The following is a 23,238-nucleotide window of genomic DNA, read 5'->3' on the forward strand; positions in this document are numbered from 1 at the left end:
AGAAAGTTGTGAGTGTTGTGGCAACAAATGATGGACAGAATGCTGAATGAATCAAATATTATCCCCCCCCCAGTAAAGAGATCTGGGTTCAATCCATTGTTTTTTTGCTCACTACACCACCCCAGTTTGGACCCAGCTATATGCAAATCAGTCTTGACCTTACTCCTCAAAGGAACAGTCTAGCCTGAACTGCCAAGACGTGCCCTCCCTGGACTAGAAGCAAGCATCCTGGGACCGGTTTCGTGGAAACAACCCTCATCATCCAGGCTAGCTTGAATCCAGTGGCATGGCAAGCAAGTGACCAATAAATGATGGACTGAAAGTATTACCAGTGTACATATTACAAAATAATGATAAATTTAATAAGAGCTTACTATAGATTGGGAGCAGGAACAGATATATGCTGATTACACTCAAATGAATTGTAACTTAAAATGTCTTTAATTATGAGGTTTGATTTTAAGTCACATTTCTGAAAATTTCACTTTTAGAAAGTTGGCATTTTCTTGTCCCAGTCCTTTGTGCCTTCTGCCAGTGTTCTGGGTGACATTACTGTGAATGGAAATGCTTTTAGGCATTGTGTAGTGCTCCCCCACAGTAACTCAATGGGAGTTTGGGGGCAGGATCAGCCGTCAAGAAAGGATGACTGGGGCAGGGGTGTACCCAGACCCACTTACACTTCAAAACACTGGTGTAATAAAACATGAAGAGGCCACTCTGCATGGTTTGTGGAGGGCCCCCCTCTGGACTAAATCGGGAACTCCCCGGCCTGAGTACTGTGCGGAGGGGAGCCAGGGAGCCCTCCTGCACCGTGGCATCTGCGGGGGCCTGTGTTATGACACTGCTTCAAAAGACTTTGCCTCCTGAGCACACAAAGGCATCTGATACCAGGTTTGCCCTGCATTTTGTCAATTCTGGACAGTTTGAAGCCTTCATAGGTGAAGGGGACAATTTTCCAGAACCAAATGGGAGGGTAGGAATCTCCCCACACAAAGGCTGGCACCAGCTATAAATATTGGACCACCAGAGCCACTTATCATAATACTCCTGGAGCTTTGGAAGTCACAGAAGAAGGACTGCCTTGCTTCTCAAAGAACTGTCTTGCTGCCTGAGAAGGAAGACTGGACCTGCTTGGATTCCTCCCGCCTAACTAGAGGGACTCCAAGGGTCAGTTGTCTGAACTCCTTTGTGAGCTACAAGGACACAACAGGTATCAAAGGCTTCCCAGCAATGGCCCAGCTGACCTGCTGCCAGTGTACCTCTCTTGACCTGCAGCTGGAACTCCCTGAGCGCAATGCGGTCAGCCTGATATTGTGACTTTAGCCCAGTCTAGCATGACTAGATGACCATAAGTGGCACTTCAATCAATCAATCAATCAATCAATCAATCAATCAATCAATCAATCAATCAGGGATTTGTAAAGCACGATACTCACACGTGAGGGTCTCAAGGCGCTGAGGAACGGGGGTATGCAGATCTGTTTCAGCCAAAGAGCCAGGTGTTGAGGGTCTTCTTGAAGGTGTTCAGAGAGGGGGCACGTCAGATGTCTTTCAGTTGCTCCTTCCTGGTTTTGTCTGCAATGTGGGATAACGATCTTCTGTCTGCTCTGGCTCTGTGGATGCGTGGGGTTTCAGCTAGTGCGAAGTTGGCAGATGGGAGGTTCCTTTTTTGTATGTGGAAGGTTATTCTGTCTCTGAGGTATTTGGGTCTGCTGTTGTGCAGGCATTTGTAGGCGTGGATGAGGATTTTGAAGGTGACTCTCTTCTCCACAGGGAGGTACTGGAGTCTCTGCAGGTGTTGGCTGATGTGTTCGTGCCGTGAGATGCAGAGGACGAGTCTGGCCGTGGTGTTCTGTATCGTCTGGAGTTTGCAGAGTAGGGATTTGTTGATGCCGGCGTAGAGAGCGTTTCCATAGTCAAGTTTGCTGGTGATGAGTGCCTGGGTGACTTTCTTCCTTGACTCGGGGGGATCCAATTGGAGGTATTTCGAAGGATGCGTCTTACATTGCTCTCTGGAAGTTGAGTTTTGTGTTGGTTGGGTCCCTGGTGAGAAGGAGAAGAGGAGCTGGGTGTCGTCGGCATAGGCAATGATGTTGAGGCCGTGACATCTGATGGCTGAGAGGGGGGCCATGTAGATGTTGAAAAGGGTCGGGCTTAGTGATGATCCCTGTGGGACTCCGCAGATGATTTCAGTGGGGGCGGAGAGGAAGGGTGATAGTCTGATTCTTTGGCTTCTTCCGGTGAGGAACAATCAGATCCAGTTCAGGGCAGTTCCTTGTATACCGGCATCGTGTAGTCTGTCAGTTAGTGTGCAGTGAGAGACGGTGTCGAAATCTGCGGATAGTTCGAGAAGGATGAGGGCTGCGGAGTGACCTTGATCCAGAAGGGCGGGGATGTGCTCTGTGGCGGGGAGTAGGGCGGTCTTGGTGCTGTGCTTGCTTTGGAATCTGGATGGTGACGGGTCGAGGATGGCGGTTTCGTCAATGAATCATGTCAGTTCCCCATTGACTGCTTTCTCTGCCACCTTGACTGCGAAGGGGAGGAGCGAGATGGGCCGGTAGTACTTGAGGTCGGTGGGGTTGTCCGTGGGCTACTGAGCAGCGGTCTGACTTCTGTGCTCTGCCAGTCATCGGGTGAGGTGCCTGTTGTGAAGGTGGTGTTGATGGTCCGTTATAGTTCGGGTACAATGGTGTCCGTGGCCCTGTGGTAGATGTGCGGGGAAGGGGTCAGTGGGGCCCCCGAGTGGATGCCTTTCATGATTGTGGCAGTGTCCTCAGTCGTGATTGGTGTCCAGTTGGAGATGGTGGGCTGGCTGGCGTCTCTGTGGGCGAGGATGTGGGAGGGCGGCTGCGGCATCTTGTGGGTGGTTGACAAAGTTGTTGTAGAGTGTCCTGATCTTGAGGTAGAAGTAGGTTCCAAGCTTGTCGCAGAGGTCTTGGGACGTGGTGATGTCTGTGGCTTCGCTGCGTGGGTTGGTGAAATCCCGAATGACACGGAAGTGTTCCTTAGAGTTGGCGAGAATTTTGTTGTGGATGAAGTTCCTTTTGGTTGTTCTAATTTGGTTGTGGTAGTCCATGATGTCGTGCTTGTAGCTGGAGTAGTTATTGGTAGTCTTAGTGTTCCTCCAGCTCTTCTCCAGATGTCTGCAGGTGCTCCTGCCTTCTTGGAGATCGGTGGTGAACCAGTCGGCTTTTCTGGAACGCTGTTTGCCGGGCTTGCGTAGCGGGCGAGCTTGTCCACGCAGCTGGAGATCCAAGTGTGGAGTCCTGTGGCTGCTATGTTTGTGTTGGATGTCCAGGTGGGGGTGTCTAGGGTGAGGACGGAGTTCAGTTGCTCGTCGGTAACCTTGCTCCAGTTCCTTTGTGGTGGTGGGCGGGGGGTGGTTTTGGTGCCTTGGGTTTGTTGACGGTGAAATGGACGTAGTGGTGATTTGTCCATGGTGGTTGCATTGTGTGGCTGAAGTGAACGCTGCTACCTGCCACGAAGATGGGGTCGAGGGTGTGTCCTGCTCTGTGTGTTAGTGCAGTGACAAGTTGGTTGAGTCTGATTGAGACCAATTTTTAACATAGCAAAATGCTCTAAGGAGAACAACTTGGTTTTCTTCCCTAAGCACCTTCCTTGGTCCTTTGGAGGTGAAAAAAATTACTTAGTACCAAATGCTGGAAATGTTCCTCCAGGTGAGTAGTGCAGCCCTTAGCTCCTCAGGGCAAGCCTTTGGACACCAGGTCTCTTTCCATCTAGGTCTTCTGCATGATCTTGTCCTCAGTGCATAAGTGGGCCCTCTTGCAATCAGGAGGACTTAGGTTTTTTATGTCACTAAAGCAGGAAAACCTGAGGCCATCCACTAGATTCTAGGAGAGCAATTACTGTCCTGGGTTCCAGCATATCAAGAGAACAAGGCTATGAGTAAATCCTTTTCTTCCAGCAGCTATTATGTGTCAGAAGTCTCCTTCTAGTAATGTTTGCTTCGGGGGAAGTCTTCCAAGGACTCTTGTGAGGAAGTGGTAGTTGAAGTGCAATAATGATCCTTTCCAGTAGCCAGTAAGAGAAGAAATTCTACCACCCAATCCCAACTATTTTTCCACAGTTTTTCTACCTCCTTTTGCAAGACTTCCCCTTTGTTTTACTTTAACATTAGCAAAGCAAACACAAGGAAATGATGGACAGAGAACTGAAACTTTTCAGTCACTCACTCCCAGTCACTGATCTGGGTTGAATCCATCATCGTTCTTTAGCTCACTTCGCCACCCCAGGTTGGACCCAACTACATGCAAATCTGTCTTGACCCTGTGCTTCATGAGAACAGTCCAGCCCGAACTGCCAAGCCAGGTCTTTCCTGGACTATAAACAAGCACCCTGGGACCTGTTATGGGGTAACACCCCTCATCAACCAGGCTGGCTTTAACATTATCAACAAAGGGAGCAACAGAGGGCAAAAGAACCAGGTTGCCCTCCACTAATTTAACAATACTACAAAGGACCTGGTTATGAGGAAACACTGTCCCTTTAAAAGATCACCAGGGGCAGTCTGAAACTATCTCTGCCAAGAAGCTGGCCTCATCAAAATGCCAGTCATACCTAGTTTCCAGTGTTCAATAAAAAGGTTTGTCAATACACCACCTAACACCTCATCTCATGAGGGGAACCAGAAAAAAGTGTGTGAGAGGTCAGAAAGTACCTCATGTAGGCATCACCAAGGGAGCTGCCGGTTGGTACTCACCAGGTTTGCTCATGCTGTCATCAGTGATAAATGTCCTGACCGTGAAGAAAGGAAAACTCGTGTCCCAATTTTTGAAGGTGAAGAAAGAAATGACTAAAGTGGAAAAGAATGCAATATTGATACCTATGTCATTCTAAGCCTACCGGACCCCGTAGTGAGAAAGAAAAAAGTTGCTTCTCCAACTAAAATGAGTTGTGAATCAGTTGCAAGTACCCATACTTTATTGATTGCACTGATCACACTCAGATTGAAAGAACGGCATGTGTTAGACCATTTCAGTTAGAAAAGGCCAACATGTTTCATTGCCACTTATTTTCAGCAATTTATTTAAGGCTTGGGGACCAGTCTCCACCTCACCGGCACTTCAAGCATAACCTGTGGACAAACAATTAAAGAAAGATGGTACCAAACATTTAGACATACATTGGAATTGTTTTTTATTGACAATCTTGCCAAGACCTTAATGCATGTGAATGTAGAAGGTAATATTATATTTACCAGGTGGTTGCTAACAAGATTCATACCAGCAACACACCATAAGGGGAGCGAGAACAGCTTTTTGGCCACGCATCCCCTGCAAAGAGTAGCAGTCGCCGTTCGTCAACATGTGGGTATACATACATACATATTAATTAATATGCTCTAATCAAGTTTCCTGGGGGTCCCCCTGACTTGCCCTATAATTTGTGAGTGCCCAACTCACACCCATGCCCCTATCTTGCTGGATAGTATTCACGACCTTTGCAGCCTCGCAATGCCATCATTTAATGCTGCGGGCATCATTGACTATGTTCTAATTTCTCCCCATCTCTGGGGAACTGTCAATCAAAACGGCCCGCACTCATCCGTACTTAGCCATTACCAGCGGTCTCACTCCATTATTTGTCCACTATCTGTCACTCTAACTCCCCACACACACTCCTACCACACTCTTAATCGCCTCTGCTCTGCACTCGGTCAGGACGCCAAGAGTGCTCTCATACTCCTTCAAAAACGTGGCGCTCATCCCAGAAACACATCGGGAAGCCCGTCCACTGACCTTGATTGGAACCCGCCCTGTAGTGTTAAACAGGACGCCGATGCACGTCCTGTTCAATCTCAGGTGCCATATTGGAAAGGAGTTCTAAACGCCATTGCAGTACTTTAATACTTACACTGTGTCATAATTTTGGAATGTCTTTAAGGCTTTGTTTTTGTATTTGAAGGTACAATTGTGCACTTTGTGTACTGCATAGAGAAAGTCATATTCGCTAAACATGGCATATTCGCTAAATTCGGTTGCTTGACCAGGCAATCATATTCAAGCCTGGTATAATATTGGGGCAAAAAAGCCCCATACAATTTTTTGTGTGAGGGAGAGAAGTATCTATCAGGTTACATCAATCCTGCTCTACCTACAACCCATCATTATGACCACAACCCTGGTGCCCATAAGATTATGACCAATATGAACACAACCCTGATACCCATATGGGTCTCTAGATGTGCTATGTGGTGTACCTCAAACAAATGATAACAGAATGATGCGGTGTATCATTATTACCCAGGCATGCCCTGTGTGATGCAGGCTCCTCTCACCCTAGCCTGTTACATAACAGATTTGTCTCAAACAAGGCAGGTTCCTTTCTGCTTACCTTGTTCCACCCAATGCAGTCATTCAAACCTATTTGGTCCACATTTTCCACACCTGACCAGTATATCTTCAGTGTTATGTGTCTCCCACTACTCTCTCCAGCACTGTCCATTTCAGATCCCTGAAATTATGTTTCTGCTCCTGATAGTGCCGAACCAGTCGCGTAGTCAATTTCCCTGTCTTAAGGGTGATGATATGTTCTTGTATCCTCACTTTCACTTTCCGAGACGTGAGGCCAATGAAGTGCAATCCGCATGCACAAGTGAGTCTATAAATTACATTCATGGTGTTGAAGTTGCTAAATTTGTTTAAATGGCAAGTTCTGTCATCCGTCAGCTGGGCACTTTTGGACACCTGCATAAGATCACACACTGTGCAACTCCCACATGGGAAGTGCCCCGATGGTATACCTGATTCTTTTTTATGCTGGATTAGGCGGGTGTGGACCAGCCGGTCACTCAAATGAGGTGCTCTTCTAAATGTGTACCTTGGGGAGGCATCTCAGTCTGACGTGTGTCCAGCAGTGTCCAGTTCCTTCTAATAATCTCTCTAATTTTAGTAGATAAGGGGTCAAAAGTAGTGACCACCGGTAGACAGGCCTCAGTGTGTCTCTTATTTTTTTGTACCAATGCCTCACAAGGGGTGTTAAGTGCTCTCTTGCGTGCTCGTTTCATCACCTTAATTGGATAAGCTCTGTTTTCAAGCTTTTTCATCAGGCCCTCAGATAGTTTCATGTACATATTTGTAGATGTACAGTTCCTACTATTTCTGAAAAATTGCCCCACGGGAAGATTATCCCTCAAGGCCCTAGGATGGTAGGAATGATAGTGTAACAATGTGTTCCTATCAGTAGGTTTCTGATAGAGAGTAGTGTGAGGTTTATTGTCAATTGCAACAATGTCCAGATCTAAATAGATAGCTGAATGCCTACTGATGGTCCATGTAAAACGGAGGCAGCTGTCTGCCTCATTCAGCCATCTTAGGAAATCAAGCAATTTATCCTCTGGCCCAGTCCGGCGGCACTGCACGTTGTCAATAAACATCTTTCAAAGAGAGATGTTCTGTTGGAAGGGGTTGGAGAAATGATTAATAAAATTCTCCTCAAACCGACCAGTGTAAATACAAGTCAGACTGGGTGCAAAGCTTGCCCACATAGATGTACCGGAGACCTGAAGATATAGCTGGTTCTTATAACCAAAATAATGATGTGTGAGTGCCAAGTCAACACACTGCAACACACAGGACTGTGGTGTATGATAAAAACACTCCCATTCCACAAGTGTCCAAGCTGCTGCCACCAGCATGGCATCTTGGGGAATACTGGTATACAAGGATTCAATATCTATTGTCACCAAGAACTGGTGATCAATATCATAGTCTACAGGTCCCAGGATGTTGAGGATGTCAGTTGTATCTTGGACAAACGAGGGCTGAGTTATGACGGATTCCCTCAAGAAAAAGTCGGCATACTGTGATAACTGCTCCAGTAATGACTAGATACCCAGCACAATTGGGCAACCCGGGGGTGGACGTTGTGCCTTATGAATCTTCGGCAAGGTATAAAATGCAGGGCTTTGGATTCACCAGGAAATCTGCTTCCCTATGGGTAATCCACTTCTTCTTTTTAGCATCGGTCACCATGGCCCTGATCATGTCCTGGAGCTCTCCTGTGGGGTCTTTCGCCAACGGTTGGCAATTCACACGTACCCCAAGCAGTTTGAGAACCTCACCTTCATAGTCTTTGGTGTTCATAACCACAAAAGCGCCGCCTTTATCGGGCGGTTTCATTGTTCTCATCTCGTTATCCTGTAGTGATCTGATTGCCAACCAGTCAGTTCTACTCATGTTTTGGAAACACTGTTGACTATGTGACTGTTCCAAGAAGGCAATGTCTTGCAGTACATGTTGTTCAAAAACCGCCACCTCAGGCCTACAGAGAAGCCCGGAGGGCAAAACCCCAAAGGGCGATGTAAATTGTTTGAGAAAACGGAAGGTGGATCAAGTGCCTTCTCTACAAAGAACTTATGAAGTTTTAATTTACTCATTAGTTCAAATAACTCAGTCCTAAACTTAAAGGAGTCATGTGTGGGGGTCAGCACATATCCCATCTGTTTGTTTAAGGCTTGCTTCTCCGCAAGAGATAAATTGGTGATCAGATAAATTAACCACTATGTTGTTTACCTGGGCATCCGGCCCCTGCTACGGGTTATCCGGGGGGATTATGCCTGCCATGTTTGTTCCTGATTCGGACGGCCCCTACCTCTCCCTCTCTGACCTCTCCCTCTGTTGCCTCCTTGGCTCTGGCCTAAAAAAGACCTCAGTAGTGCGCCAAGGTCCTTGTTGGCTCTATTCTGGGGGGTAAATCTGAACATGGTCTGTTTGGAAGTGGATGGCTGCTCACCCTCCTCCTCCTCCTCACTACTGGTGTTGTCAAAAGTCTAGTTGTACAGGGTCCTTCTCCCTTGCCGGTGACCCCCGAGTGATAGGCTTACTGGTGAAACTTTTCTGTACTGGGTTTATAGTACTTGTCCTCCATATAGGGGAAAGCCAACTCATGTGAGAATCGCTCTAAATTGTGTTTCAAACCCTTGATTTTTTAATTCACCATGTAGTTCTTATAATCAGCAAGGTCGTCCTGAATGCGAGCCAGCTGTTCCTTGATGCCATTAATTGTGGTGGCCCTCTTGATTTACTCTTCTACTTCCAAAATCTCCTTTAGTAACTCTCCACTGAGTTTCTTAGCTGTGTTGATAATAAAGATTAACCAGTCACAGGTGCATTTATTGGCTATAAAGCTCCAATCCACCCAAAACTGCTTGTCCTCTAAGAACATTTTTGGTTCAATCCTTACTATTAAACTGGCTGGGTCAGCACCAGCATGGAAATATTCAATCATAAGCGCCTGCGAAGGGCAACCCAAATCTGAGGTTTTTTGATGTTGGTCAACTTCTCCCACTCCTCTCTAGCTGTAGCGGTGCTGTTTAATGGTGCATGAGGTAATAGTGAGGAGCCGGAAAGAATCAGTGCAATCCAGGCAGTTCTTGTCCATGTTACTCTCAGGTGAAGCATGTGTGAACACTTGTCTATTCACAGGCTTTTTCACAGAGAGGAAATTCTTCTCCTGACTGCTTAAAAGACCAATGTCCCACAATAATGTTTATTTGATTGAGAGTTCTCCAGAGGTGGGGAGAAAATAGAACACAGTCAATGATGCCCGCAGCATTAAATTATGGCATTGCGAGGCTGCAAAGGTGGAGAAGTGTGGCTCAATGATTAGAGCGGCAGACCCTGATGCAGAGGTCTAGCCTGGGACCAGGGTTCAATTCCCCGCCTCGGCGGGTCTTGGGCTCAAAAATTCCATGGACCTGATAATTCTCGCCTCGGTGCCATTCCAATCATGGAGTCCCACTCTGCAACTCTGGGCAATAGCTTGCTTAATCTCCACAACGGCCCCCACAATGCTAAGGATGCCTGGCCTCCACCTTGGGGGTGCCCAGGAGTGGATGCCTCACAGGGAAAGCCAGGATGGGTTCCACAGCGGTATTCGTACAAGCGCCTTGAGACCCTTGCGGGTGAGTAGTGCGCTATACAAGTATCAATTTACAATTTACATTTAAGGTTGTGAATACTATCCAGCAAGATAGGAGCATGTGTTGTAAATTGAAACGACGATGTGATTAAGCATTTACCAAAGACATGAATTCTCCTTCCTTAGAACATGTCTCCTTTGTTATGTTGACTAAAGTCTGGACTCCATTTTGTATTGTCATGTCTCCACGTGCTCAACACGAGAAGAGTCCTATCTTCGTGTTAGTTGCTCTTGCAATCTGCCTAGTAACAGTCTATAGATAGCTCCTTTGTCCGTCTGGCGCATGCCCAGACTTGACCACATCTGTTATCAGTTAGTCCTCGCTTGACCATGTTTTCGCGGGCCCAGGAAAGTGTTGACTCCGCCCACATATTGATCCTGTATCGAAAATGTCCTTAAATGGTAATGAATTTCGCTCTATGTTGTATCCACCCACTTATGAGCCCCTCTTTTGTGTATAAAAGGGGGCCGTGTACGCAAGTTCTTTGTGCTACTCTATGCAATACTGAAGGGTGTTGTATGGATTGTAGGACCACCCTTAAGGGTTAATAAACTTTGTCTTTGTACTTTGCAGTTTCCGTGCCAACTTCCTTATAGATTCCATTTGCAGGAGAGCGAACCCTTGTGTCCTGCGGGCCTGGCTGGGGCCTGTATTCATCAATTGGTGCCCGTCACGTGGGGCTCATCGGCGACTCGGATGCTCGAAGGATTGGTCGCGACGAAGGTGAGGAATTTGGCCGAGGATGTGATCACTGCCAGAGGCACTTTAGTCCTGGCATCCCGAGGTTTTCTTCCTTCCCTTCCGAGCTGACCATCTGGGTGGCGCCGGTCCTCGACTGAGACCTCTTCTGTCGGTCCTGCCGTGACAGCCGTTTGGGCGAATTTTGGAGCTTGGCAGTTGGAATCTGGACTCTTGATTGGTAAGAACCGTTGTACGGTACTTGCTCCGAGTTTTTGAAGCCTGGTTTGGCTATTTGAGTCTGATTTGTGATGACCGGTCATATCTTGTATTGATTATTGTGAGAATATATGCGTTGCAACACATATAGGCAGGTAATGTGGAGATATTTCTCCGGAACTGTGTAACTTTGAACGGCACAACGTTTAAGTGCCATTTTTTGATAATACTGCATATTTTGCATTATTTTTGAGCATGCCTGCTTTTAGCACACTCCGTAAGTGGTGCTGCTGCTTTGGAAACCGGTTAAACCTCGAGGAATCTGCTCCAGCTCCCCCAGAGGGGACTCCTAATAGGGATATGTATGTGAAGCATGGTCTTTCTTCCATAATGTACAGCACAATATGGAGGAAATACACCAGAAAGGATCCTGAGTTACGGTGGCCTTTGTATGGATCGTTTGATATGCGTAAGATTGAGTATGTGGAACAGTGTATGTGTAAACGGCGTGCTCGTCAAGACATGTTTGAATGTGTGCGATTATGGGTGAAGGAAGTGCGTGAGCGAGAGAAACGTGAGAAAGTGCTGTTTGATAAAGAGCAACGGAAGAATGATCATGTGCGAGCACAGGAAGCGAAGCGTCGGGAGGAAAGAGAACAGACGGAGAGACAAGAGAAAGAGCGTAGGTTGCAAGTCTCGGGTCAATATGCTGTCCGTCAGTCACTTTATCCTGTCCTTAATAATCCTGACGATGATTTTTATTTACTAGATCGCTCTCCGCCCCCTTATGTTGGCGCGTCTGCCCCGGGGCCACCGGATTCTGGATCGGTGTCGGGTAAGGTAGACACGCGGTCCATGTTATCGGCTGCCCGAATGGGTGAGCTTCGGCAAGTTTCCTATCGTGCACTTAAGGGCAAGTTATCCCTTGCTGAGTTGTTGAATTCTTGGGAGAAGTGGCAGGATAGAGAGAAGTTGTATTTTTTGGGCCACTTTTCTGATGAAGTGATTGCTGCTTTCCGGAAATATTCCAGCGTCTTTGAGCCTGATGATGTGGTATCAGATGCTAAAGCATTGTGTAATGGTGTTTTCTTTCCCTCTAAGGCGCCTGATGCGGTTCGACGGCTGTTTGCATTACGGGACACGGTGAGTGACCTTAAGGAGAAAGCGTGCCAGAAAGCTGAGGAGGAAAAGCAGTCGGCTTCACGTGTCGGTGATGACCAATCATCTACCTCCCACTCAGATAAGAGCGATCTAGTGCATGTTAAACCAATGCGAGAGGCGGCGCCTTTGTATGTTCCTCCTAAAGGAGCGGGAACTAGTTCGGATATTACCTCCGCCGATGCTAAGGGATATTTTGTGTACAATTGGGTTTATACTCCCTGGCATAGGGCTGACGTCATGGCATTAAAGAATGCGTTGCCTGATCCCCGCAAGAATCTAGCGGCCTTTTACGAAGAAGTCGAAGGGGCCTTGAATTCTTGTACTATGACCTTAGCAGATATAGATTTGTTCTTTGGGCTTATTTTACCACCAGATATGTGGCGATCTGTGCGGATGGTGGATGATGTTGCCTCTTTTAAGGCTCGGTGGTCTGAGCTTGAGGATGAGGATAGGGAGAGGAAGCCCGCGCAGAAACCACCTCAGGTTATCTTAGATCTCCCCGCTGCTATTTTGACTAAGTTGAAGACAATCATCCCCCCTAAAAAGATTGACTGGAACATGTTAGCCTCGTGTAAGCAGAAAGTCGATGAATCAGTTGCAGATTTCTTTACGCGTTTTGAGGAGACGTTTCATGATTTTAGTGGTCAGTCACATACGGATGATACGGGTCGACACCTCTTTGCTGATAAATATGTGGCGAATTTACTACCGGCGATCGCAGCCCGCCTAAAAGCGAGTGAAAGTTCTTGGTCCACTGCGACCCCGACAGCCCTCCTGACTATAGCTCAGTATTATGAGCGTCAGGAGCAAGAAGCGAAGGGACAGGAGGAGAAGAAATCGAAAGATTTAAAAACAAAGGTGATGTTAGCGCAAGTATATGGTCCGCCCCGTCGGGGTGTCAATAGAGGTAGGGGAGGATTTTATGGTCCTCCCTCGGGCCGATCTGATTTGAACAGGAATCAATGTGCGTATTGTAAGCAATCGGGACACTGGGCCAGAGATTGCCCGGCGTTGCATGCTTCGCGTCAGGGACACAATCAGGGTGGCCCGAGAGGTAGAGGGGGTTTCTCGAATTTTAGAGGGCATTCTAACGATCACGCTCGTTTTGACCCTGCCGGGCAGCAACGAGATAGGCCTAATGTTTTCGATCGACAAAACCAGTATCAAGTGTCGGGGATTGACCGCTCTGGGTACCATGATTCTCAGCATGCATAGGAATGCGTTGGATGGGGGTTAGAATCAGTTGAGGTGCCGGTTGATCAGAAGGGTCCTTATGTATCAGCTGAGGTTTTGGGTTCTACTGATCAGTTCCTAGTGGATACAGGAGTGACTCGTAGTGCGCTGTCTAAACAATTGGTTCCGAGGGCTCCCCCATCTGGCTTAACGGTTACATCGGTAGGGTTTGACGGTACACTCTCCCGAAGCCCTCTTTCGCGGCCCCTCACATTTCAGGTTGATTCTTTTTCTGCACCCTGTCCGTTTTTGCTTGCCCCGAACACGCCGGACAACATTATGGGCCTTGATATGTTAAAGCACTTCAGAGCTACGATTCGCTGCTCCCCTGCTGGAGTGCGGGTGATATTAAATGACAATTACCCTCGGTCTGAACGGATGTGTGTGGTTGCAGAGGATGCTGTGTTAGCTACCCTCCCTTGTGCTTTGTGGGCCACTTCGGATACTGATGTGGGACAGATGGTGATTCCGCCTGTCCATATTAGTGTCAAGGAGGGGGCAATGTTACCACGCCTCCCGCAGTATTGTATTTCCCAGGAGGGGGAGGAGGCCCTTATACAGATTGTGCAGGATTTGATTAAGGTGGGAGTAGTGGAGGAAGTTCCCTACAACGTCTGTAATAGCCCGATTCTACCCATTTTGAAAAAGGATACGGATGCCAGGGTTTATCGGTTTATAATTGATTTGAGAGAAGTAAACAAGATCGTGATACCTCAGTATCCAGTGGTTTCTGATATCACGACGTTGCTTACTTTGGTCCCGCCTACGGCGACGACGTTTTCAGTCATTGATTTGAAAAATGCTTTCTTTTCGATTCCTATTCATCCCGATAGTCGATACCTTTTTGGTTTCACTCTGAATAATAGGTCTTATCGATTTTGTAGAGTTCCTCAGGGCTACACAGAAAGCCCTAGCATTTATAGTCAAGCTTTGAAAAGACAATTGGACTCCTTTGTTCTGCCCGAGAGTGTCGCCCTCATTCAATATGTCGACGACATCTTGCTGGCGGCCGACACTCCGGAGTTGTGTGAAAAGAGTACGCTGTCCTTACTTTCCTTTTTGGCATCCCACAATCACAAAGTATCTCGGAAGAAATTGCAGTTCTGTAGACCAAAGGTGACTTATCTGGGTCACCTTTTGTCTAAGGAGGGGCGTGCACTCACACCAGATCGTATCCAAGTAATTTTGGACACGCCAGTACCTTCCACGCAGAAGGACGTGCGTGCATTTTTGGGTCTTGTTTCTTTTTGTAGGCAATGGATATTAGGGTTCTCACACATAGCCAAACCATTATTAGCCCTTTTGACAAAAGACACACCTATTCCGCTTCCTTGGTCAAATGAGTGTGACGCTGCTTTTCAGCAATTACGACAGGCCCTTTGTTCAGCACCAGTGTTAGGGACCCCTGATTATACCAAACCTTTTTCGCTGTATGTGCATGAGAAAGATGGATGTGCATTATCAGTTTTAGTGCAGATGCACGGCGACAAGCAGCGCCCTTGTGCATATTTTTCGGCTGTACTTGATCCTGTTGCCCGAGCATTGCCTGGTTGTTTTCGCTCGGTTGCGGCGACAGCTGTGTCAATACGCCAAAGCGAGGGAATTGTGTTATCTCATAAGCTGTTGGTATTAGTCCCCCATGCTGTTGATGCCCTGCTTAATCAGACGAAGACGCAGCATTTGACCAGTGCCCGTTTAACGGGATATGAGCTGACGCTTTTGGCTCCTCATATTACGTTAAAGAGGTGCGTAACGTTAAATCCGGCCACATTGTTGCCATACCCCGAGACTCAGTCTGAAGCACGGAAAGCACATGACTGTATTCTTGTGACGGAGGAACAGACAAAGGGTCGTATTGATCTCCAGGATACGCCCTTTACAGATGTAGATGGAGAACTGTGGGTGGACGGATCATGCCTGAAGCTACCAGACGGTACGACTTCAGCAGCGTATGCAATTACCACACTGCAAACAATAGTGGAGACAGCACGCATACCACAGAAATCAGCTCAAGCAGCGGAACTGATAGCATTAACACGAGCATGTGAGCTCAGTACAGGATTGTGTGTGAATGTTTATACAGACAGCCGCTATGCTTTCGGAGTAGCGCACGATTTCGGCCTACTCTGGAAGGAGAGAGGGTTTCTAACGTCGCATGGAGTACAAATAATGCATGGAGAGTTAGTACATAACCTTTTGACTGCATTGACATATCCGAGGAAAATTGCTATCATTAAATGTAGTGCCCATAAGAAAGTAGTTGATAAAGTTGGAGAAGGGAATGCGTTAGCAGACCGGGTGGCACGGGAGACTGCGATGCAGCCCGGTGCTACTGCCATGTATGTAGTGAAGTCGCAAGTAGAAAGATGGCACGATGCGAAGGAAGAAGTGCGAGAAATACAGAGGACCGCTTCTGATAAAGAACGGGAGCAATGGTCCAGTGAGGGAGAATTGGATGATGAGGGTTGCTGGAGAAATAAGCAGATGGATAGATGGAAGCTACCCACGGCTTTTGTACAACCTATGGTTCAGATGGCACATGGGCTAGCACATGTTGGAGCTTCCGCAATTGTAAAATTGCTTACCCAAGTCTGGGAGCATCCAGAGATTGCTAGCACGGCAAAGAGGGTGGTGCAGACCTGTATGATCTGCCTGAGGTACAACCCAGGAAAGGGTACTCGAACTCCAGCAGGAGGATTTGTAACACCTACTGCACCCTTTGAGGTTTTGCAGATGGATTACATCCAGCTTGAGCGCTGTAACAATTTGAAGTATGTTCTAGTAGTGGTTTGTGCCTTTAGCAAATGGGTTGAGGCATACCCTACGAAAGACAATACTGCAATGACTACCGCCAAGATGCTGTTGAAGGAGTTCTTCCCTCGATATGGCGTTTGTAGACTTCTGTGGAGTGATAACGGACCCCACTTTATAGCGGATGTTATAAAGTATGTTTTGAAGGGTCTGGGCATCACCCAGAAGTTTCACGCAGTGTTTCACCCTCAATCTGCGGGACTAGTCGAGAAGTATAATGGTACACTGAAGCTCAAGATCGCTAAAATCCAAGCTTCGACGTCTTTGACTTGGCCAGATGCTTTACCGCTGGCGTTATTGTCAATTAGATCGGTACCGCACTCTCGAACCGGTCTTACACCGTACGAGATTGTCTTTGGACGCCCAATGAATATTTGGGGTCCACCAAAACCTAAGACTGTGTATGATGTACCTTGTGTAATGATGAATGATTATCTGGCGCAGTTAACGGATAACTTGGTTTCTATTCATCAACAGGTCCGGGAGGCGCTCCCTGATCGGTCCACCGGTGAAGGACATAGTCTCAGGCCTGGCGACTATGTCATGGTGAAGATCTTTGACAGGACGAACAGCTTGGAGCCGAGATGGGTTGGTCCTGAGCAGGTCCTACTTGCAACGAGGACGGCTGTGCGAGTTTCCAACAGAAAGAATTGGATCCATTCCCTGCACTGCCGCAAAGTACCGCCCGGATTGGTGGAGTCTGCTGTATTGACCGATCAACGAGAAATTCTGGCCGCAGAGAAAGGCCGTGCTGGGGAACCGAACGACACTGAGGAGCTCTTCCCGGACCACGCGACTCCTGGAGGAAAGCGATATCATCTCAGGCCAAGGAAGTGAATTCTTCAGTACCGGGACATGTTGTCAGAACGGCCCTTGGGTTAGTGAAACGGAGAGCCAATGAGGCAAGGGGGGGGATCAGCCCTGCATTAGTGTAGCGACACCCGTCTTGGCCCGCTGGTGAAGAAATCGACCGCTGCCCAAGGGGAAGAGTTCTGACAAACCTTTTAGTTTCAGGAAGATATTGACTCTTATTTCTAACATGGAGAAAAAGAAAATCCTTTGTGCAACAGGTTTTGTGCTCACAGTAGCTATTGTTGGGATCACCACATGGTTTGTGGAGGATGTGACTCCTGCTCGAAAGTTACTTGTGTTGACTACTCCAGTGCCTGAGGAGCACTACTTCTATACCCTTCCGTATCAAGAATTGAAGCATCGTCAGTCTTATTTGAATAACACTTTCATCCAGATGTTGCATCATACCCACGTTGCCACGAATGCCACAAACTGTTGGATATGCGGTATGATGCCAGCTCATCAGAAGAAAGGAGGAACGCCATTCATACCTCTTCTTTTCTCTCATAATGGCTCTTGTAGAGCATGGTACACTTTGCTTTTTGCCACCCGGAAACCCACAGTGGGACGATTACTCTTCAGACTCAATAAAGAATGTCATCAGGATAAAGATGGATATCCGCAAGCGAATGGGACAATTTGGGAATGGGAAGAGTATCGACCAGACAATGAATCAATTCCCTATATTTTCACGAACACCAGAGACACTGTGGGAAAAGACAGATTTGTGATTCAAGTGGCACAAGCTCAAGCGGACCTGTGTGTCCAGAGTGTGGGTTATATTCCTGTTGGTGTTAGTGATTGCATTACCATATTAAATATCGACGGGTTGAATAACAGTACCTTTTTAGCATCCCATAATACATACTTCGTATGTGGAAATAAAGGTCATTACCGTTTGCCAGCCGGTTGGCCTGGAGTATGTTATGTAGCATTTCTATTGCCCCCTGTATTTTTGGCACCTGCATCTTATCATAAGGATTTGAAGTTGTTAAATAATGTGACTGTAAATAGGTATAAACGTACTCTATCAATTGATGATGTGGATCAGACTGACACTAGTCTGCAGCAGTATATTGATTTTAATTTAGGATTGTTTTTCTTCGTTGGAGCTGCCCTAAATAGTAGGAAAGTTCGAAGGTTAACAAGAGTGGTAGAGGCTGTGACAAACCAGACCGCTGCTGCTCTTGGGAATCTTACGGAAGAATTACAGATTACTAGAATTGTTGCATTGCAGAATCGTATGGTGTTAGACGTTATGTTAGCTGACCGAGGTGGAGCTTGTAAAATTATCGGAAGTAGTTGTTGTGTGTTTATCCCTGACCACACGCCGTCAGTTTACAATGCTATCAACAGGTTGCACAAAATTGCAGCTGAAATCCATACCGAAAACGGCACTTGGACCTTTTCTGGATGGTTTTGGGCATTGATCTTTGCTTGGGGGTGGAAGGTTTTAACTGGTCTCTGTATTATTGTAGCAGTTCTGTTTTCTTGTTGCATTTGTGCCCAATGTGGTCCTTTGCTCTGTTCCTTATGTGTATCATTCTGTATTCCTGATAAGAAAGCTATTTCCAATGTCACTTATCAGAAACATTTAGCTAAAGAAGTAGAGGAAATGATGACAATTGACATATACGATGATTATCCTAACAAACCGGATGTCTTCAGTGAATGCTGAAAGGGTCGTCTGATGTAAATTAAAACGACAATGTGATTAAGCATTTACCAAAGACATGAATTCTCCTTCCTTAGAACATGTCTCCTTTGTTATGTTGACTAAAGTCTGGACTCCATTTTGTATTGTCATGTCTCCACGTGCTCAACACGAGAAGAGTCCTATCTTCGTGTTAGTTGCTCTTGCAATCTGCCTAGTAACAGTCTATAAATAGCTCCTTTGTCCGTCTGGCGCATGCCCAGACTTGACCACATCTGTTATCAGTTAGTCCTCGCTTGACCATGTTTTCGCGGGCCCAGGAAAGTGTTGACTCCGCCCACATATTGATCCTGTATCGAAAATGTCCTTAAATGGTAATGAATTTCGCTCTATGTTGTATCCACCCACTTATGAGCCCCTCTTTTGTGTATAAAAGGGGGCCGTGTACGCAAGTTCTTTGTGCTACTCTATGCAATACTGAAGGGTGTTGTATGGATTGTAGGACCACCCTTAAGGGTTAATAAACTTTGTCTTTGTACTTTGCAGTTTCCGTGCCAACTTCCTTATAGATTCCATTTGCAGGAGAGCGAACCCTTGTGTCCTGCGGGCCTGGCTGGGGCCTGTATTCATCACATGGGTGTGAGGTGGGCCCTCTCAAATTAGAGGGCGACTATGGGTGACCTCCAGGAAACTTGATTAGTGCATATTAATTCGTATGTATGTATATATGTATACCCACAGGTTTACAAACGGTGACTGCTACTCTTTGCAGGGGATGCGTGGCTAAAAAGCTGTGTGCACTCACCTTATGGTGTGTTGCTGGTACGAATCTTGTTAGCAACCACCTGGTAAATATGATATTACCTTGTACATTCTCATGCATTTTCTTGGCAAAATTGCCAATAAATAACAATTCAAATGTATGTCTAAATGTTTGGCACCATCTTTTATTGTTCGGCAATCACCACAGGTTATGCTTGAAGTACCGGTGAGGTGGAGGCTGGTCCCCAAGCCCTGATGAAATTGCTGAAAATAAGTGGCAGTGAAATATGTTGGCCTTTTCCAAATGAAATGGCCTAACACATGCCGTTCTTTTAATCTGAGGGGTATATTCAAAACGAGGTAACCCCGGGTTAACGGCACTTTATCGCAACCAAAGTTGTGATAAATCGATCGCCCCATTCACAAGCGGGTGTTAACAGCCCACAGCACCAGTTTACCCATGATAGCAGCCGCAAAAAACATCGCCACTGAAGACCCCCACAACTATCGCTAATGAGATGCACACCACTTCACAACACCAGCCAGAACTGCAATAAGAACACAAAACAGGCGATAAGGCGCGTTAGCAGCAGGAAAATAAAACCTGCTCTGACCTGCAGCAAAGTCGGACCACAGCCTGCACCACAAAAGGGAGCAAAGCCCACAGCCACATCGGAAGGGCAACAGATGCAATGGAGCCACCGGTCATGAGTTCCGGACACCCAAGAGGGCCACAACACCCACTGCCACCCCTCCAGGACCCCAACACCCACCCGGAACACCCCCCGGACTACCACACAGGCAGTGCAGACAAAGACAGCTTACCCCCAGGAAACGCACCAGCCACACAGACCCAACACCTGACAATGTCATTGCCCACCACAGGCTCAAAAGGCCAACCATCGTATGCATCCTGACCAACAACACCCAACAGGCCGACGACACTAACACAGCGGACAACCAACATCCCACCCCACACAAAGTTGCTGGCTGTGCTGCACCTGTTGGCCCCTGGTACCCCCCAATCAACACCCATCACAGTCAGAGGAGACACACAGCCAGTCACATCCAAGTCCCTCACACCTGACCTGGACATCACCATCAGCCTGTTACCCCAGTCCCTATATGTCCAACACAATGCGCAGGATCCGCTGTACACCAAGCAAGGCCCATACGCCATAGCTTGATGCACGCACATGTCGGGGGTAATCCACAGCACACATGTCATACCTGTGCCCCCTGCCGACACAGCACACAATCACCGCAACAGAAAGCACACATCTCACATCAATGTGCAGGAAACAACCGAACACCATGGAACCTCCACCAATCTCGCCTCCAAATACCCAGCCACTGTGCACGATTCCTCCATCCTGCAAAAGTTTATCTGCAATCGTCATCCCCAAGATGGCACCAAGGGAAATGCACAGCCCCTTGGCAAGTTCCAAATGAACACTCCACTCATGTTAACTCCAAAACCATGCAACTCACAACTCTGGCAAAGCACACGTCAGAAAATCAAAACCAACATGCTAAACAACATGCCCACCCACCAGACACAACAGAACAACTCTGGGCCATGAACATGAGCCATCAACGGCAAGGCACCTCGGCCACACACTAGCCCAATGTGGGGAGAGGTGGCAACAAGACATATGTAAAGGAGGCAGGAGAACCATGACTGGGACAGCACACAATGCCAAAAGTGGCAGAGATGTGCTGGACAGACTGCAGTATGCAAAACACACCCATATCGATGGCGACATACACCTCTGGTGTATGGAGTGTAGTGGACAGTGAACGCAACCATGTCAACCTGCCCAGTGGGGGAGTTCGCAGAAATGTTGCCTGTTACATCCCCCCGTAAGTGTGAGTGGAGTGGGATGGCCCTGCGTATGCCAGGCTAGCATAGGGGTGTGAATAAAAAGCACGTAGCCCTGGGCGTGGTCCTCTTCCGGAAAGCCCAAAGTCTCTTCCAGGGCAGCGCCTCTCACCACGCCACAAGGCCTACGCCGTCCTCATGAGCGGAGTTGCCTGCGATCCTGTGCACCTGCCGTACCTCGGTCTGCTGGACCCCGAACCCATCATGCCTGCCCCAGTGCAGCCAGGCCACACTGATCACCTTCCGACACCGGCGTGTGTCAAGGAGGGTCCACCACGTGCCAGTGCAAACTCCAAGGACCAGTTCCGTGACCTCTGCAGCCTCCGCAGACCATCACTGGCCCCCGAAGCTGGCCCACATCACTCCTTCCTCATTCAAATAATACACCAGTGTCCTCTTCGGCCCAGTAGGTCCTATATGTGAAACTGTGTCCTGAGTCCTGAATGGCAGTGACCCCAAAGCTGGGGCAGAGGCCACAGCACCAGACTTCCTTCGATCAGTGAGGCATAGTTCCATGTGGGCATCTTGTGACACGTGGTGCCACTAACCCTGTTCAACGCCAGTCGGCGACACGTGGTGCCACTAACCCTGTTCGACGCCAGCTGGTGACACGTGGTGCCACTAACCCTGTTCAACGCCAGCCAGCGACACATGATCAGGGACCAGGACTACTCTGAGGACCAATAGGTCCCACATCCAGCACCTAGTCGCGAATCATGAATGGCAGAGTCCACAACAGTGGTCGCACGGAGAGGAGTAAGAGGAAGATGAGGCTCATTCCAGACAAAAGCTGGGTCTCAGTCACAGAGGTGACCGAACACTATCAACACCTGACCTGGTGCCATCAACCCTGTTCATTGCAATTCCCCGTCCCGTGGTGCAACTGAACCTGAACTACACAGGCCGGTAGGGCCATCCAACCTATGCTGGTGACACTCAGTGAATGGCCCGTGCTGACCGCTGCCTCAGGACTACACTGCAGTCCAGTAGGTCACACATGTGGAACTGTGTGTTGGGTAAGATGTGGAGAAATCCACACCATTGGACACGCCTTAACGCAGGCGGCATCCCCTAACTGCACCGGTGCCACTAACTCTGTGCGCAATCAGTCATGGGCACCATCTTGTTGGACCTTGGTGGCCTCAGAGCCCATGGCCTGGTGGTTTTCTGCATCTTCTTCTGGCTGGATCTGACTTGGTGTCAGACATGTGTCTGTTCCATTCATCTCCACCATAGTGACTGTATCAGTGTGGGACTGCCCTCTGCATCCTGCCCTGGGGGTACACCTTCCACTGTCCATCGAAACACTCCGTGAGAAGGCCCCTTGTCATCCTGTGAACTTGCTCTCCACACGTGACCCTGCCCCAGTGCACCGCAAGTCAGCGGGCTGTGGCAGCAGGCCCATGCAGGACGCTGTGCATCCCGGGCTACTGACTCTTTGCAGCACAAATCATGGGGACTTTATGGTTGAATAGTTGTGTCATTTACAATGTAGGCTGTTGTCGATTTCTGACTGCACCAGGCAGCCCTATCCTGCTGGTGTGCACACATACAACACAGGTGTCACTCGGTAAGTGTGCCTGATAATAAATGTGGCCGTGCGCACATGCCCGTAGCCATTCACACCATCTGAGCAAGTGTGTCCATGTGTTCATTGTGTCAGCTTGATGGGCACGGGCCCTGCTACATCACAGTGTGCTGTCTTCTGCAGACGTTGCCATGTCACCTCAGCGTTGGCAGTGACCCTGGACATGTAGCCCCGCACCTGCCCCCCTGCATGCACAGGCTGCGTGTGCTGGTTCTGCAGGGGGGGCAGGGTGTGGTCCTGACCTGGCCCAGTGCAGGAAGTGTGGTAAGTGTGTCTCTGTTTTGGAGTGTTGTCGCCACCAGGGCCACAGTACACGATGTTGCAATGTGTCATGTACCAGTAGGATGGGTCCGCAGGTACGGGGACATATAGGGGCACAAGGATGCTCGGGGTCTTGGCATATGCATGTCAGGTGTGATGTGTATCAGTCTTGCCGATGCATGAGTCTGTTGGCT

The sequence above is a fragment of the Triturus cristatus genome, chromosome 4_2, assembly GCF_964204655.1.
Source record: "Triturus cristatus chromosome 4_2, aTriCri1.1, whole genome shotgun sequence".
Taxonomy (NCBI): domain Eukaryota; kingdom Metazoa; phylum Chordata; class Amphibia; order Caudata; family Salamandridae; genus Triturus; species Triturus cristatus.